This window comes from Cupressus sempervirens, chromosome 7 (assembly GCF_028749045.1).
Source record: "Cupressus sempervirens isolate cs-2001-9-10 chromosome 7, ASM2874904v1, whole genome shotgun sequence".
Lineage (NCBI taxonomy): Eukaryota > Viridiplantae > Streptophyta > Pinopsida > Cupressales > Cupressaceae > Cupressus > Cupressus sempervirens.
Window position 1 is genome coordinate 382,118,642 of NC_143124.1, and position 15,834 is coordinate 382,134,475.

Below are 15,834 nucleotides of genomic sequence, written 5' to 3' on the forward strand. Positions count from 1 at the left end.
ACTATGATGAAGCTCAGCCTAGTTGTAGTCACTCTGGGAGATTATAACATTTCAGCCTATTAACAAGAGTCAAAAGAAATTTAGGATAGATACTTCACAACCAAACTCAGGATGGAGAATGTGTTCATCCCAAATTATGAATCAATGATGATCATCCTCGATGCTTACAGGGCTTTCTGGGATAAGTTAATTGTATCCAATAGATAGAGTTAGGAGCTAGAAGACCAGTGATTAGATATGTATACATCCTTAGAAATTCTAGCTTAAAGTTTTGTTTTTAATATTTGTTCTTATATAGGTTAATTTTATTGAGGTTAATTAAACTCTCCAAAATTACATATTTTGGACGTGGTTACTAACCACGAAGAGGTAGTTATTTACCTCTATGTCTATATAAAGACTCCTTTAGGCTTTGTTAATGGACTTTTTCGCTTTAGAATAAGGGAACACTATGCTGAAATTTTGATCAAAAGATAAATTTTGGAAAGTATGTACAGTTTTTATCTCTTAAATTGAAAAATCTCTATTATGTTCTTGGTGCAAGGAAATGAAATGAGATGCATTTTTTATTTCTTGTTCTAAAATCAAAATTATTGCAGTTGTAGTGAGCATTCTCATAGTATTGTGCGAATGTTTATGAATCATGAATTTGTATGGTAATACTGGTCATTTTCAAGCATAGTTCTCGATCCCCTTTGTTATCATTCTTGTTTACTCAAGAAATTTATGAGGTCAGATGGTGCATTCATCTTGAACGGCCTTCTCTCAATTTTTTAAGTGTTAGATTCTTTATTTGAAAATCATTAAAAATTATATCAAATGAGGGAACTACCCCTCTAAACGTAGAGGAAGGTCGCTTACCAAGAGCCTATCCAACTATTGTGAATGGTTTGCCACATACACTCTATTGGGCGAATTTTGTTGTGACAAATCTATTTACCAATAAGAATCTACCAACTCAACTAAGCTATTAATAATTAGGTTCCTTCTATCAACCTCTTCATTCTGCAAAGGAATCAAGGGATGCTTCCTATCATCTTTCACAATTGTAAACACATTCTTGACACAATCATGCATAATCTTCCAATCATACAACCAAGAAACAAATGACAATTGTTCATGTCCACAATATCACACAACACCTGATCCTTATATTGCCCAATTAGGAAATCATCAAGGCACTACTCCCTCACTTCCAAAGCATGATCACCTTGTAACCAGCCAATCCTATAAGGATAAGGATGTCTCGTTCTTCTCAAACCAAGTTTCTGAACCATCTCCTCAACAATAAGGTTATCAATACTACCACCATCCATAATTACATTTCATACTTTACCACCAAACTTACAATGAGTCCTAAAAAAATTACTTCTCTGACTAGCCAGTACTCATTGAGTTAGGAAACTCTCTCCTTGCTCAAGTTCATGGTCTTTAGCCTCATTCACAACAACAACTCTTATGTCACCAGCCATCTGTGGACAGTCATAAGCTCTATGTCCTTCTTCATGACATTTGAAACAAGTACCCTTAAACTCACTTCTACATGTCCTTCTATTTTGATCAAAAGGTTTTGGTTCATCTTCTGCACTCGGTTTAGCCTTTGCTGAGTAGACCTACTTCTCCTTCCCTTAAGAACTACCTAGATTCTTCCTCTTTAGCTTTTCCTTTGCTCTCAAAGCGTACTGATAAGAATCCTCAACCAAAGAAATATTCATCATACCAACCTCATCCTAAATATTGAATTTTTCATGCCCTAAATTTAGGGCAAAACACAACTACAAATTTTTTACTTTGAAAGGTAATGCTTAGGACATAACATAGAGATCTAGACATTACTATATTGGTTACAGAAGGCTAAGAGTCCAAGATACCTATTAGTTGTGATTTTAGAGTTGCAACAAACCTTAAATCTATAAATGAATTAATCCTTATTGGTGTGGTGAAGATCTCATCCTTACTTATAGGACAAATACACAAAAGAGATTGATAACATAACATTATGTTTCTATGTAGGTGGTAGAGGCATAGCTCTTACTGAAATGAGATCACATTCATTGCTATAGGCATTGAAATAGGTTGATGAATCCTTTAAGAATATATTAAGTACTTCCTGACTATAATTATTTATGTAGTTAAATTAAAGTTTACTTATGAAACAATTTAGTAAATTCCTATAACTAATAGATTTCATCACCTTCTTAGCAACCTCTAAAAGACCATGTATCTAACTCAAGAAGAATACCATTTATCATACATTTACATTTAACATATACCTCAATAACATTATTATACATTTTATAATGATAAATCACAAGGTATGAAGTGGTTTATATTAACAACATACATCATTTGATTATATTACTTAAACTAAGGAATAACTAACATTTAGTATATACTTTTACTATATAGAACATCATAGAACATATACATTATAAGATCCTTATAATAATTTTACTAATATATTTCTACTATACATATTCCTAATACCAATTAGTTACCCTATCTATCCCACCAACATTACCCTTTCTATAACAATAGTGTCAACTATTCACTCTAACCAAATATATTAACTTGTTAACTACTACCTAGTTAACTTTAATTTTTTTAGAGTCCTCTTAATAATTCCTACTATCTACAACCATATTGATACTAACTAAGATATGACTAAATTCTAATCTCTCTAACCTACTTATTCTAACCCGTATCCCTATAGATATCTCCAAGCACCCTTTTAACTACCACCAATTATAATCTCTCCTATTTTGTTATTTTATTTATTTTAACCTGTTAAGGTCTAACATGTATTACACCCTTAATATAGAATTTCTAACCCCTAAATACTATTTTCCATCTATTCCTACGTACTCTCTAACTAGCTTTATTGTAGATAACTTTCTTTACTATTCCATCCCAATACCACTTACCTACCCAATATGTTGGTAGCCTTTAGAGACGCTTTAGGAGGCAACACATGTGGGAAGGTGGGAGTCATGTGTCTCTATTCTCCCAAGGAAATTCCTTTACAATGTCCTTTTTCCTTAATTGTGTGGGAGCTAGTCAACCCATCTCTTCTCAAGTACGTGGCTTTCATCCATCTCAATTCACACAGTGCCCAATTACATCTATGCAGACATAGCCGATCCCTAGATCCTTCATCCAAGGTACATGGTGGGCAGCTGGTTGACTTGACACTTTCAAGGGGTTATGTGCCCAACAAGCTGGTAGCATGACATATACCATAGTGGTATTTGCTATGAGTTTCTTTACTGTGAAGATTGCCCTCTTTAGAGGTTGATGATTTTCACTAGGCGTACCTTTCTACATGGTTAAGAGTGAAGGTCCTTTAGCATATATATACATAGTTTATATTTTTATTTCCTTTGATAGTATGAGATTTTGGTTCAAGTCATGTTAGTTTTCCTAAGTCCCTTCACACTCCCTTTTAGCTAGGATATTTCTTTTTCTTAATATTATTTTATTAGATCTCTTTGTAGGAAATCTAGGGAATGTTCTATTTGAATATTTTATTTGTCTGTATTTGAGAGGGGGAATTATTTTCCTCTCCCATACAAATTTCAAAGAGTAAAAGTGTATGTGCAGGCATTCTTCACTATGGTTTATTTTTCTTTTCTCTCCTTTCTCATTCTAGTAGACTAAGATTTTGATGATGGTCTAAATTGACATCTCTGTTTCTTATAATTATAAATTTGATGTTATTCCTTTGCATTTATCTATTATATAGGATTACTAAAATGACAAGAATCAAAAGTTTAGCACAAAAGATTTCATTGCACAAGATCAAATATATGTTTACTAATGATGAATAAACTCTATATAGAATTGCTCATTATTCTAAACATGAGGAAATATCTTTCTTAAAAACATATGACTATTTCAATACAATAAATTTTCTTGCCATTACATCGAAATACATAACATGTAATCCTTACAATGCAATCACTTAAGTTTTGAATTGGTTTACCTATTACAACAAATCTCTCCCACACAAGCAATCTAGGAAATATATCTATTGTTTGATTCATAACCTACATGAGAAGGAAAATATCACATTTACTGAACTTCTACATCTACTTCACAACAACGGTTATTCCTTTATATGAAATTATTTGTTTCCTTCATATACAACTATGAAGATGATAGAAGCTTTCTCTTACAATGCCAACTATATGCATATCATCCAACCCTAATTTACACATTCATATTTATATGCAACAAGATATGAGTCCTTCTCATAGTACAAAAGATCACAATGGAGATATTTCCATCTCAACGCATTACAAATGACATGGGAAGGATTAATTTCCTTCAACTGTATGATACATCACACAACACCTGATTCTACAGTAATGGCAAGGGGAAAACCCTAACTTTTTCATAGATCCCATTCTCACAAACTTGCAAAACAACATGAAACCAAGAACCATGGAGGCTCACCTCCCATCCTAAGCTTCTAAGAAGCCACCCACCGAGCAAAGGAAACAAGACTCAAACAGGTTACACTCAAACATTTCACAATGCATACAAAACTCAATATTACAATACATTTACAAGCCCTCCAAGGTTTAACACAATGATTCACCATTGGAATCATGAAACAATGGGTGAAGGTGGGCTCTCCAGAGAGGAGAATGCCATATCCATATACACATATACATCTGCAATTGTGTAATGCTTCTTCAAGGCTATCAAATACATCCTCCTCATCACATAAAAATACTTATACCTCCCATAATACAAATGCCTCTTCAAGGCTATCAACATACACTTATACCTCACATAATAAACAAGGTATATGGTTTCAATGGAGCCCATACTCCATGAAAAAAATACTATCTTCTCTCCAAGAAAATATTTTCTCAACTACATTGTTGAGCCCAACTAACCCCTTCACCCAAGGCATCTCTTCCCTTCCTAGGGTGAGTGAAGCCTTCACACCCATAAACATTTCATCCACAAAATCAAGAAAAAATGCAAGAGAAATTCATCACAATATTTACACATAACAACAAATACAACACCAAATACATTACATATTTCCATTCACAATATGAACAAGAATTCTACACAATGAACAAGTGCAATGAAGATCATGGAATGGGCACAACCTTTACCCAAGCTAATGGCAATGAAAGTTGTTGAAGAGCTCCCTATCTCCTTAGCTTCCTCTCCAAACCCTAATTGTCTCTAAAACTTAGAGAATGGGTGAACACGAGCACTGGTACCATTCAACCCTCAATCAGGCGACTTCCAATGCCTCCAAATCAGACCGGCCAGGTGTCCTCTTGTACACCTATGACACACTCCTCCATGGCTTTGCAGCCAAACTGACCAGCGCAGAGGCTGCAGCTTTGGAGAGCGTTAATGGCTGTCTCGCTGTGATTCCATCGGCTCTGATTAAACTTCATACCACGCACTCACCTCACTTTCTTGGCCTTGCCGATGACAGAGGACTGTGGGCGAAGCATTTGAATCGGGGGGAAGAGGTGATAGTGGGCGTGGTCAACACGGGAATATGGACCGAGAGTGAGAACTTCCACGACGGGGGTCTCGGTCCCGTTCCCTCCAGATGGAAGGGCGAGTGTGAAAGCGGAGACCGATTCGATTCATCCATGTGCAACAGAAAACTCATCGGAGCAAGATTCAATTTTTCTGTGGGCAGGAAGTCGCACGTGGGCAAGGGTTTCATATCAGCAAGAGACAGCTATGGCCACGGCACACATACTGCTTCTATTGCTGTGGGTTCCGCTGTAAAGGGGGCGAGCTACAACGGCTTTGGTAATGGGACGGCTGTGGGGATGGCCCCTGTGGCGAGAGTGGCAGTATACAAGGCTTGTTGGGGAGTGGTGGAAGTCACCTGCGATGAGAGCGACATAGCTGCTGCCATGGAAAAGCCATCCAAGATGGCGTCGATATAATTTCTGTGTCACTCGGCACTGTGTTGGAGTATGCGTTTTACACGGATCACACTGCGCTGGCAGCGTTAGGGGCCATAGAGAAGGGTGTATTCGTTTCCGCCTCTGCTGGAAACGAGGGGCCATTCCCATCTTCTCTTACAAATACGGCACCGTAGATGACCACAGTGGGCGCCAGCAGTATGGACCGAGAGTTTCTCTCTATCGTTAAACTTGGCAACGGTCAGCAATTGAAAGGCTCGTCGCTTTACAGAGGAGCCGGGACTCAAAATCTGCCTCTGGTCTACGATTACTGCAGTGACCTCGATGTGGACCCACACATTTTCAAGGATAAAGTCGTGATGTGCATTTCCCATGATAATTCAGCGGAAACGGCCAGGCTTCTGGCAACGGCTACCCAGCCAGTTATTTCGACTGGCTGGGTATGCCGTCGGTCTTCCTTCCGTCTCTCCATCCTGACATTCCTGCTTCCTGACGTATCACAACGATCAACGCACAGACCCCGCGGCAGAGTATAGTCTGATGCAAACCACTTGAGACTGGCATTCATTGCACTTTGTAACTCTCTCTCTTTAGTATATTATGTTAATCTATTCTTCTTGTCTAAGGTTATTGCAACACCACTTCTTTTTTCTGATCATTTTTTGATTCTGTAGATGCAATGTAAAGTTCTAATATAGTTGTTACTATATGTCGCTAGGGGTGCCAGGACCCTTAGAGACATATGTCATCATGTAACGGGTCGAAAGGGGTCATAAGGTGACCTATGACCCCCTTTGATCCATAAGAACGATTTTAATATGTCCCAAGGGATCCTAGGACCCTTAGAGACATATGTCGTCATGTAATGGGTCGAAGGGGGTCACAGGTCAACCTATGACCTCCTTTGACACATTTGAACGATTCTAATATGTCCTTAGAGGTCCTATGACACCTACGAACATATGTCATTGTGTAATGGGTTGAAGGGCCCTTTGACCCATATGAAGCATTCTAATATATCCCTAGGGGTCCTGGGACCCCTCTGAACATATGTCGTCATTTAATGTGTCGAAGTGACCTATGACCACCTTTGACCCATATGAAGCATTCTAATATGTCCCTAGGGGTCCTAGGACCCCTAGGGACATATGTCGTCATTGAAGGGGTCAAAAGGGGTCATAGGTCACCTTATCACCCCCTTTGACCCATTTGAAGCATTCTAATATGTCCCTAGTCGTCTTACGACCCCTAGGGAAATATGTCATCAGGTAATGGGTTGAAGGGGGTCATAGGTCAATATCTGACCCCCTTTGACCCATTTGAACGATTCTAATATGTCTCTAAGGGTCCTAGGACCCCTCAGGACATATGTTATCATGTAATGGGTCGAAGGGGGTCATAGGTCAACCTATTACCCCCTTTGACCTATAAGAACGATTCTATTATGTTCTTACGGGTGCTAGGACCCCTATGAACATATGTCGTCATTTAATGGGTTGAAGGGGTTCATAGGTCAACCTATTACACCCTTTGACCCATATGAAGTATTATAATATGTCCCTAGGGGTCCCAGGACACCTAGGGACATATGTCATCATGTAATAGGTCAAAAGGTGTCATAGATCAACCTATGACCCCCTTCTAACCATATGAAGCATTCTAATATGTCCCTAGGGGTCCTATGACCCCTAGGGACATATGTCATCATGTAATGGGTCGAAGGGGGTTATACGTTAACCTATGGCCCACTTTGACCCATATGTAGCATTGAAATATGTCCCTAGGACCCCTAGGGATATATGTCATTATTTAATAGGTCAAAGGGAGTCATAGATCAACCTATGACCGCCTTTGACCATATGAATCATTTTAATATTTCTCTAGGGGTCCTAGGACCCCTAGAGACATATGTTGCAATGTAATGGGTCAAACAATTCTATTATGTCCCTAGGGGTCCTAAGACCCCTAGGGACATATGTCATCATTTAATGGGTCAAAGGGGTTCATAAGTCAACTTATAACACCTTTTGACCCATATGAAGCATTCTAATATGTCCCTAGGGGTCCTAGGACACCTAGGGACATATGTCATTATGTAATAGGTTGAAGGGTGTCATAGGTTAACATATCACCCCCTTCTAACCATATAAATCATTCTAATATGTCCCTAGGGGTCCTAGGAGCCCTAGGGACATATGTCATCATGTAATGGGTCGAAGGGGATTATAGGTTAACCTACAGCCCCCTTTGACCCATATGTAGCATTGAAATATGTCCCTAAGGGTCTTACGACCCCTAGGGACATATGTCATCATTTAATGGGTCGAAGGGGATCATAGGTCAACATATGACTATCTTTGACCTATATGAATCATTCTAATATTTTCCTAAGGGTCTTAGGACCCCTAGGGACATATTGTGTAATGTAATGGGTCGAATGGGGTCATAGGTCAACCTATTACTCCCTTTGACCCATATGAAGCATTCTAATATGTTTATAGGGGTCCTAGGCCCCCTAGGGACATATGTCATAATGTAATGGGTCAAAGGGGGTCATAGGTCACCCTATGACCCCCTTTGACCCATAAGAATGATTCTACTATTTTCCTAGGGGGTCGGACCCCTAGGGACATATGTCATCATGTAATGGGTCAAAGGGGGTCATAGGTCAACCTATGACCCCCTTTGACACATATGAACAATTCTAATATATCCCAAACAGTCCTAGGACCCCTAGAGATATATGTTTTCATGTAATGGATCGAGGGTGTCATACGTCAACTTATGACCCCCTTTGACCCATATGAAGAAAGCTAATATGTCCTTAGGGGTCTTAGGACCCCTAGGGACATATGTCGTCATGTAATGGGTCAAAGGGGGTCATAGGTGACCTATGACCCCCTTTGAACCATATGAAGCATTCTAATACGTCCCTAGGGGTCCTAGGACTCATAGGGACATATGTCATCATTTAATGTGTCGAAGGAGGTCATAGGTCAACCTATGACTTCTTTTGACTCATATGATGCATTCTAATATTTCTTTAGGGGTCCTAGGACCCCTAGAGACATATTTCATCATGTAATTGGTTGAAGGGGGTCATAGGGTGACCTATGACCCCCTTTGACCCTTGAGAATGTTTCTAATATGTCCCTAGGTGTCCTAGGACCCCTAGGGACATATGTCATCATGTAATGGGTCAAAAGGGGTCATAGGTCAACCTATGACTCCCTTTGACACATATGAACGATTCTAATATGTTACTAGGGGTCCTAGGACCCCTAGGGACATATGTCCTCATATAATGGGTCAAACAGGGTCATTGGTCACCCCATGACCCCCTTCGACCCATAAAAATGATTCTAATATGTCCCTAGGGGTTCTAGGATCCCTAGAGACATATGTCATCATTTAATCGATCAAAGTGGGTTATAAGTCATGTTATGACCCCCTTTGACCCGTATGAAGCATTTTAATATGTCGCTAGGGGTCCTAGCGGTCTTAGGACTCCTAGGGACATATGTCATCATGTAATGGGTCAAAGGGTGTCATACATCAACCTGTGACCCCCTTTGACCCATATGAAGCATTCTATATGTCGTCATGTAATGGGTCGAGGTGACCTATGACCCCCTTTGACCCATAAGAACAATTCTAATATGTCCCTACGGGTCCTAGGACCCCTAAGGACATATGTCATCATGTAATGGGTCGAAGGAGGTCATAGGTCACCCTATGACACCCTTTAACCCTTAAGAACAATTTTAATATGTCACTAGGGGTCGTAGGACCCCTAGGGATATATGTCATCATGTAATGGGTCGAAGGGGGTCATAGGTCAACCTATGACCCCCTTTGACATATATGAACGATTTTAATATCTCCCTAGGGTTCCTAGGACCCCTATGGACATATGTCTTCATGTCATTTGTCGATGGGGGTCATAGGTCCCCTTATGACCCCCTTCGACCCATAAGAACAATTCTAATATGTTCGTAGGGGTCCTAAGACCCGTAGGGACATATGTCATCATTTAATGTGTCGAAGGGGGTCATAGGTCAACCTATGACCCCCTTCGACCCATAAGAACGATTTTAATATGTGCCTAGGGCTCATAGGACCCCTAGGGACATATGTTATCATTTAATAGGTCAAAGGTCCGGGTCATAGCAACAAAGCCCTATCAATTCTATGGGTGCTGATTCTAGAGCTACCTCGCCCCCCCTGAACCGGTGCATGCAAAGGTAGATTCTTGTAGGGGCTCGTCCTAACTGTCCTTAGAATCTTTGATCCCCAACTAGAATTGAGTTGGTGGGGGCCATAGAATAGGGTGGGGCCACACATGTTACGTATAGAAATGAGCCCACTCACTATCGGGTGGAGATTAGAGTGTTCTTGCATGTCGAGGTAGATACCAACCATTGTAGGTTCAGTCGGTTCAATGTATCAAAAAAGGGAGGTTAGGTTCCTGGCCCTATATATCTAGACTCAAAAGAATGTCAGGTCAACCTATGACCCCCTTCGACCCTTAAGAATGATTCTAATATGTCCCTAGGGGTCATAGGACCCCTAGGGACAGATTTCATCATTTAATAGGTGGAAGGAGGTCATAGGTCAACCTATGACCCCCTTTGACCCATATGAAGCATTCTAATATGTCCCTAGCGGTCCTAAGACCCCTAGGGACATATGTCTTCATGCAATGGGTCAAACGGTGTCATAGGTCAACCTATGCCCCCTTTGACCCATATAAATCATTCTAATATGTTCCTAGGGGTTATAGAACTCCTAGGGACATATGTTGTCATGTAATGGGTCGAATCAGGTCATAGGTCAACCTATGACCCCCATTTGACCCATATGAAGCATTCTAAAATGTCCCTAGGGGTCCTAGGACCCCTAGGGACATATGTCATCATGTAATGGGTCGAAGTGGTCCATAGGTCAACCTATGACCTCCTTTGACCCATATGAAGCATTCTAATGTCCCTAGGGGTCCTAAGACCCCTAGGGGCATATGTCGTCATGTAATGGGTCGAAGGGGGTCATAGGTCACCTTGTGACATCCTTGGACAAATAAGAATGATTCTAACATGTCCCTAGGGGTCCTAGGACTTCTAGGGATATATGTCATCATGTAATGGGTCAAAAGGGGTGATAGGTGAACCTATGACACCCTTTGATACATATAACTGATTGTAATATGTCCCTAGGGGTCCTAGGACCCCTAGGGACATATGTCATCATGTAATGGGTCAAAGGACCTATGACCCCCTTTGATACATATGAAGCATTCTAATATGTCATCATGTAATGGGTCAAAGGGGGTCATATATCACCCTATGACCCCCTTTGACCCATAAGAACGATTCTACTATGTCCCTAGGGGTCTTAGGACCCCTAGGGACATATGTCGTCATGTAATAGGTCGAAAGTGGTCATAGGTCAACCTATGACCCCCTTTGACACATATGAACGATTATAATATGTCCCTAGGGGTCCTAGGACCCCTAGGGACACATGTCATCATGTAATGATTTGAATGGGGCCATAGGTCAACTATTACCCCCTTTGGCCCATATGAAGTATTCTAATATGTCCCTCGGGGTTCTAGGACCTCTAGGAACATATGTCATCATTTAATGGGTCGAAGGGGGTCATAGGTCAACCTATGACCCCCTTTGACCTATATGAAGCATTCCTATATGTCCCTAGGGGTCCTAAGACTCCTAAGGACATATGTCATCATTTAATGGGTTGAAGGGGGTCATAGGTCACTCTATGACCCCCTTTGACCCATATGAAGCATTCTAATATGTCCCTAGGGGTCCTAGAACCCCTAGGGAGATATGTCATCATGTAATGGGTCAAAGGGTGTCATAGGTCAACCTATGATCCCCTTTGACCCATTTGAACGATTTTAATATATCCCTAGTGTCCTATGACCCCTAGGGACATATGTCATCATGTAATGGGTCGGAGGGGGTCATAGATCAACCTTTGACCTCCTTTGACCCATATGAATGATTATATTATGTCGCTATGGGTCCTCGGAGCCTTAGGGACATATGTCATCATTTAATGAGTAGAAGAGTGTCATTGGTCAACCTTTGACCCCTTTTGACCTATATGAATGATTCTAATATGTACCTAGAGATCTTAGGACCCCTAGGGACATATGTCGTCATGTAATGGGTTCAAGGGGGTTATAGGCTTTGACCCATATTAAGCATTCTAATATGTGCCAAGGGGTCCTAAGACCCCTAGGGACATATATCTTCATTTAATTGGTCGAAGGGTGTCATTGGTCAACTTATGACCCCCTTGGACCCATACAAAGCATTCTAATATGTCCCTAGGGGTCCTAGGACCCCTAGGGACATATGTCGTCATATAATGAGTTGAAGACCTATGACCCCCTTTGACCCATAAGAATGATTCTAATATGTCTCTAAGGGTCCTTGGGACATATGTCATCATGTAATGGGTTGAAGGGAATCATAGGTCAACCTATGACCCCCTTTGACATATATGAACAGTTCTAATATGTCCCTAGGCATCTTAGGACTCCTAGGGACATATGTCGTCATGTAATAGGTCGAAGGGGGCCATAGGTCAACCTATGACCTCATTTGACCCATTAGAATGATTCTAATATGTCCCTAGGGGTCCTAGGACCCCTAGAGACATATGTCATCATTTAATGGGTCAAAGGGGGTCATAGGTCAACCTATTACCCCCTTTGACCCATATGAAGCATTCTAATATTTCCCTAGGGGTCCTAGGACCCCTAGGGACAAATGTCATCATATAATGAGTTAAAGGGGGTGATAGGTTAACCTATGACCCCCTTCAACCCATAAGAATGATTCTAATATGTCCCTAGGGGTCCTAGGGCCCCTAGGGATAAATGTCGTCATTTAATGACTTATGACCCTCTTTGACCCATAAGAATGATTCTAATATGTCCCTTGGGGTCCTAGGACCCCTAAGGACATGTCATCATGTAATGGGTCAAAGACAGTCATAGGTCAAGCACCCCTAGCGACATATGTCATCATTCAATGGGTGGAAGGGAGTCATAGGTCACCATATGACCCCCTTCGATCGATAAGAATGATTCTAAACGATTCTAATATGCCCCTAGGGGTCCTAAGAACATATGTTGTCATGTAATGGGTGAAAGGGGGTCATAGGGCACCTTATAACCCCCTTCAACCCATAAGAATGATTCTAATATTTTGCTAGGGTTCCTAAGACCCCCATGGACATATATATATATATATATATATATATATATATATATATATATATATATATATATATATATATATATATATATATATAACTTATAATACTAATAAGATAATATATTATTATATATTAATAACATAGCTCATAATAATAATAATATATTATAGATTATAATTATAATATATATTAATAACATGAATATATATATAATTTTATTATATTTAATAAAAATATAGATAAAATAGTAATAATATATATTATATTTATAGATTATAATAAGAATAATATGATATATTATTATATATTAATAGATTATATGTTATATCTTTACGTTATGTTATTATATATATAATATATTATAATATATTTTTACATAGTAATATAACTCAAATAATTGATAAGTTATAAACTATAAATCACAAACTCAATTTTCCCTTTAAAATGTCTTGGGATTTGAAATTTCCCTCCAAAAGCAGATGGAGGCTCACCAAGCCATATCAGATATCCAATTTCAAATCGGATATCCGATTTGGGATCCGATATCCAATTTCAAATCAGATATCTAATTTGGGATCAGATATCTGATTAGGCCTGGTATTTACCAAGCTTGCCCGATCAACTCGAAAAATATGTTTGAGGGTTTTAGTGACACTCAGACTTCGGGTAGTCATCTGACAATGTTATTTTGATCGAAATTGAATGAAACAAAAAGAGTTTTTTAATATCGGTCTCGAGATTCCATCGATATAATTGCTGTCAAATTCTGAGTTCGATAAGTATTTATTAATTAATTATCAATGGAGATTATTGTAATGTGTTGATTGACATACTGATTGAAAAATAGCTATAACTTTCAAACGATATAACATTTTTTAAATCTAAAAGTTGCGTCACATTCTATGCTTCACCTAGTATAAGAAAAAATAAAATAAATTTGGTAAAATTTTCTATTTTTTAAGGTGGTCAGACATGGGAGTTTTTTTTTTCAAAAAAAGTTTTGGTAGAAAATTCATATTTAATTATTTATTTGGAATAAAAATACTGAAAAATATGCATCACATTCAAGCATGAGTCTACCTTTTATATCTATAATTATATTTTTAAAAAATATTATTTGATTTTGATTAAGGTGGTCAGACATACACCTACTTTTTATTTTTGCCCTGAAATTTTCGTAGTACTGCATTAAAATCCAAACTTTTGACCAATCAATTATTTTTTTCCTCCTGATAAGGCCTAGTAATTTAGAAACTACATTCAATTTCTTACAATTTATTTTTTTAAATTTTTTTAATATAAAGTCCATAACCACTTTAAAATTATGTGTCAAGTTTATATAACCCTAATTTGGTGATTTTTCACTATCACTTAAGGCCATAGTTTGGTACACCATGATCCTGCACATACCTAGTGATTGAAAACCCCTCCAAAATTTGGCATCTCAATTATGGACATCTTGCCCTCGCTGGTTTAAATTTTTTGTCCAAGAAAAGAATGGTAGATGGTTTGCCAAGCATAGTAGATTCATATGACAAGTGTGAGGCTTGCATTTTGGGTAAGCAACATAGGCTTTCCTTTAATTTTGGAAATTCTAGAAGGGCTAAAGCACCATTAGAATTGGTGCATTATGATTTAGTAGGCCCTATGCAAACTATGTCTATTAGGGGGAGTACTTATTTCATGACATTCATAGATGATTTCAGTTGTAGGACATGGGTGTATTTTTTGAAGAACAAATCTTATGCGTTTGACAAATTTGTTGAATTTAAAGCCCTGGCTAAAAGGAATGTTGAAACTATGTAAAGGTCCTTAGATCAAATAGAGGAGAGGAGTATACCTCCAATTTTTTTATAAATTTTTCTAGGCAAAATGGCATAAAGAAAGAGCTTACAACCAATTACACTCCACAGAAAAATGGAGTGGTTGAGAGGAAGAACATGACCATTTTTGAAATTGCTAGAAGCAAGATGAAAGCAAAAGGGCTCCCAACTAAATATTGGGGAGAGGTTGTAGCAACATTAATGTACTTGATCAATAAGTGTCCTACAAAGTTAGTTCATAACAAGATTCCTCTTGAGGCTTGGTCAAGGAACAGATGGACAGTTGAATACTTGAGAGTGTTTGGATGTGTAGTATATGCACATGTGCATAAGGAACAAAGGTAGAAGCTATATGAAAAAGTTGTGAAGTGTATCTTCATAGGCTATAGCTCAGAATCAAAAGGTTTATAGATTATATGATTCAATCACCGAGAAGATCATCATTTTGAAAGAGATGAAGAGTTTCTTGAAAATCGGTCATGGGATGGTTTAGTTGATGAATCTTCAAGCATTAAACAAGAAAAATTTTGAGTATTGATGAGGAAGAGGAAGACATTGGTGATGAGCAAGAAGATGGAGCAAAAAATATGGATTGCAAACAAAGGCAAGAAGGCAAGCAACCCCTTACATGTCGAGTGATAGTTGCAAGTCCTTCTACACATTTTTGAGCTAGTATGCAAAACAACAGCAACAACAATACTCAGAATTCAGATCCCACTCTCGCCTCCCTATTTCCAAGAAAGACTAAAAGTCTAAGGGAGATATACCAAGAAGAAAGGTATTAGGAAGATTATGATGAGAGTGTTAATTTTGTATTATTTTCTCATAGTGATCTAATTTACTTT

The 15,834-nt window shown here is 38.7% G+C and overlaps 1 pseudogene; it reads left to right on the forward strand.

Moving 5' to 3' along the window:
• The first annotated feature begins 5,219 nt into the window (after positions 1–5,219).
• The window catches only part of LOC149547081 (subtilisin-like protease SBT1.8), a 44,818-nt pseudogene continuing 34,203 nt past the window's right edge, over positions 5,220–15,834 (forward strand).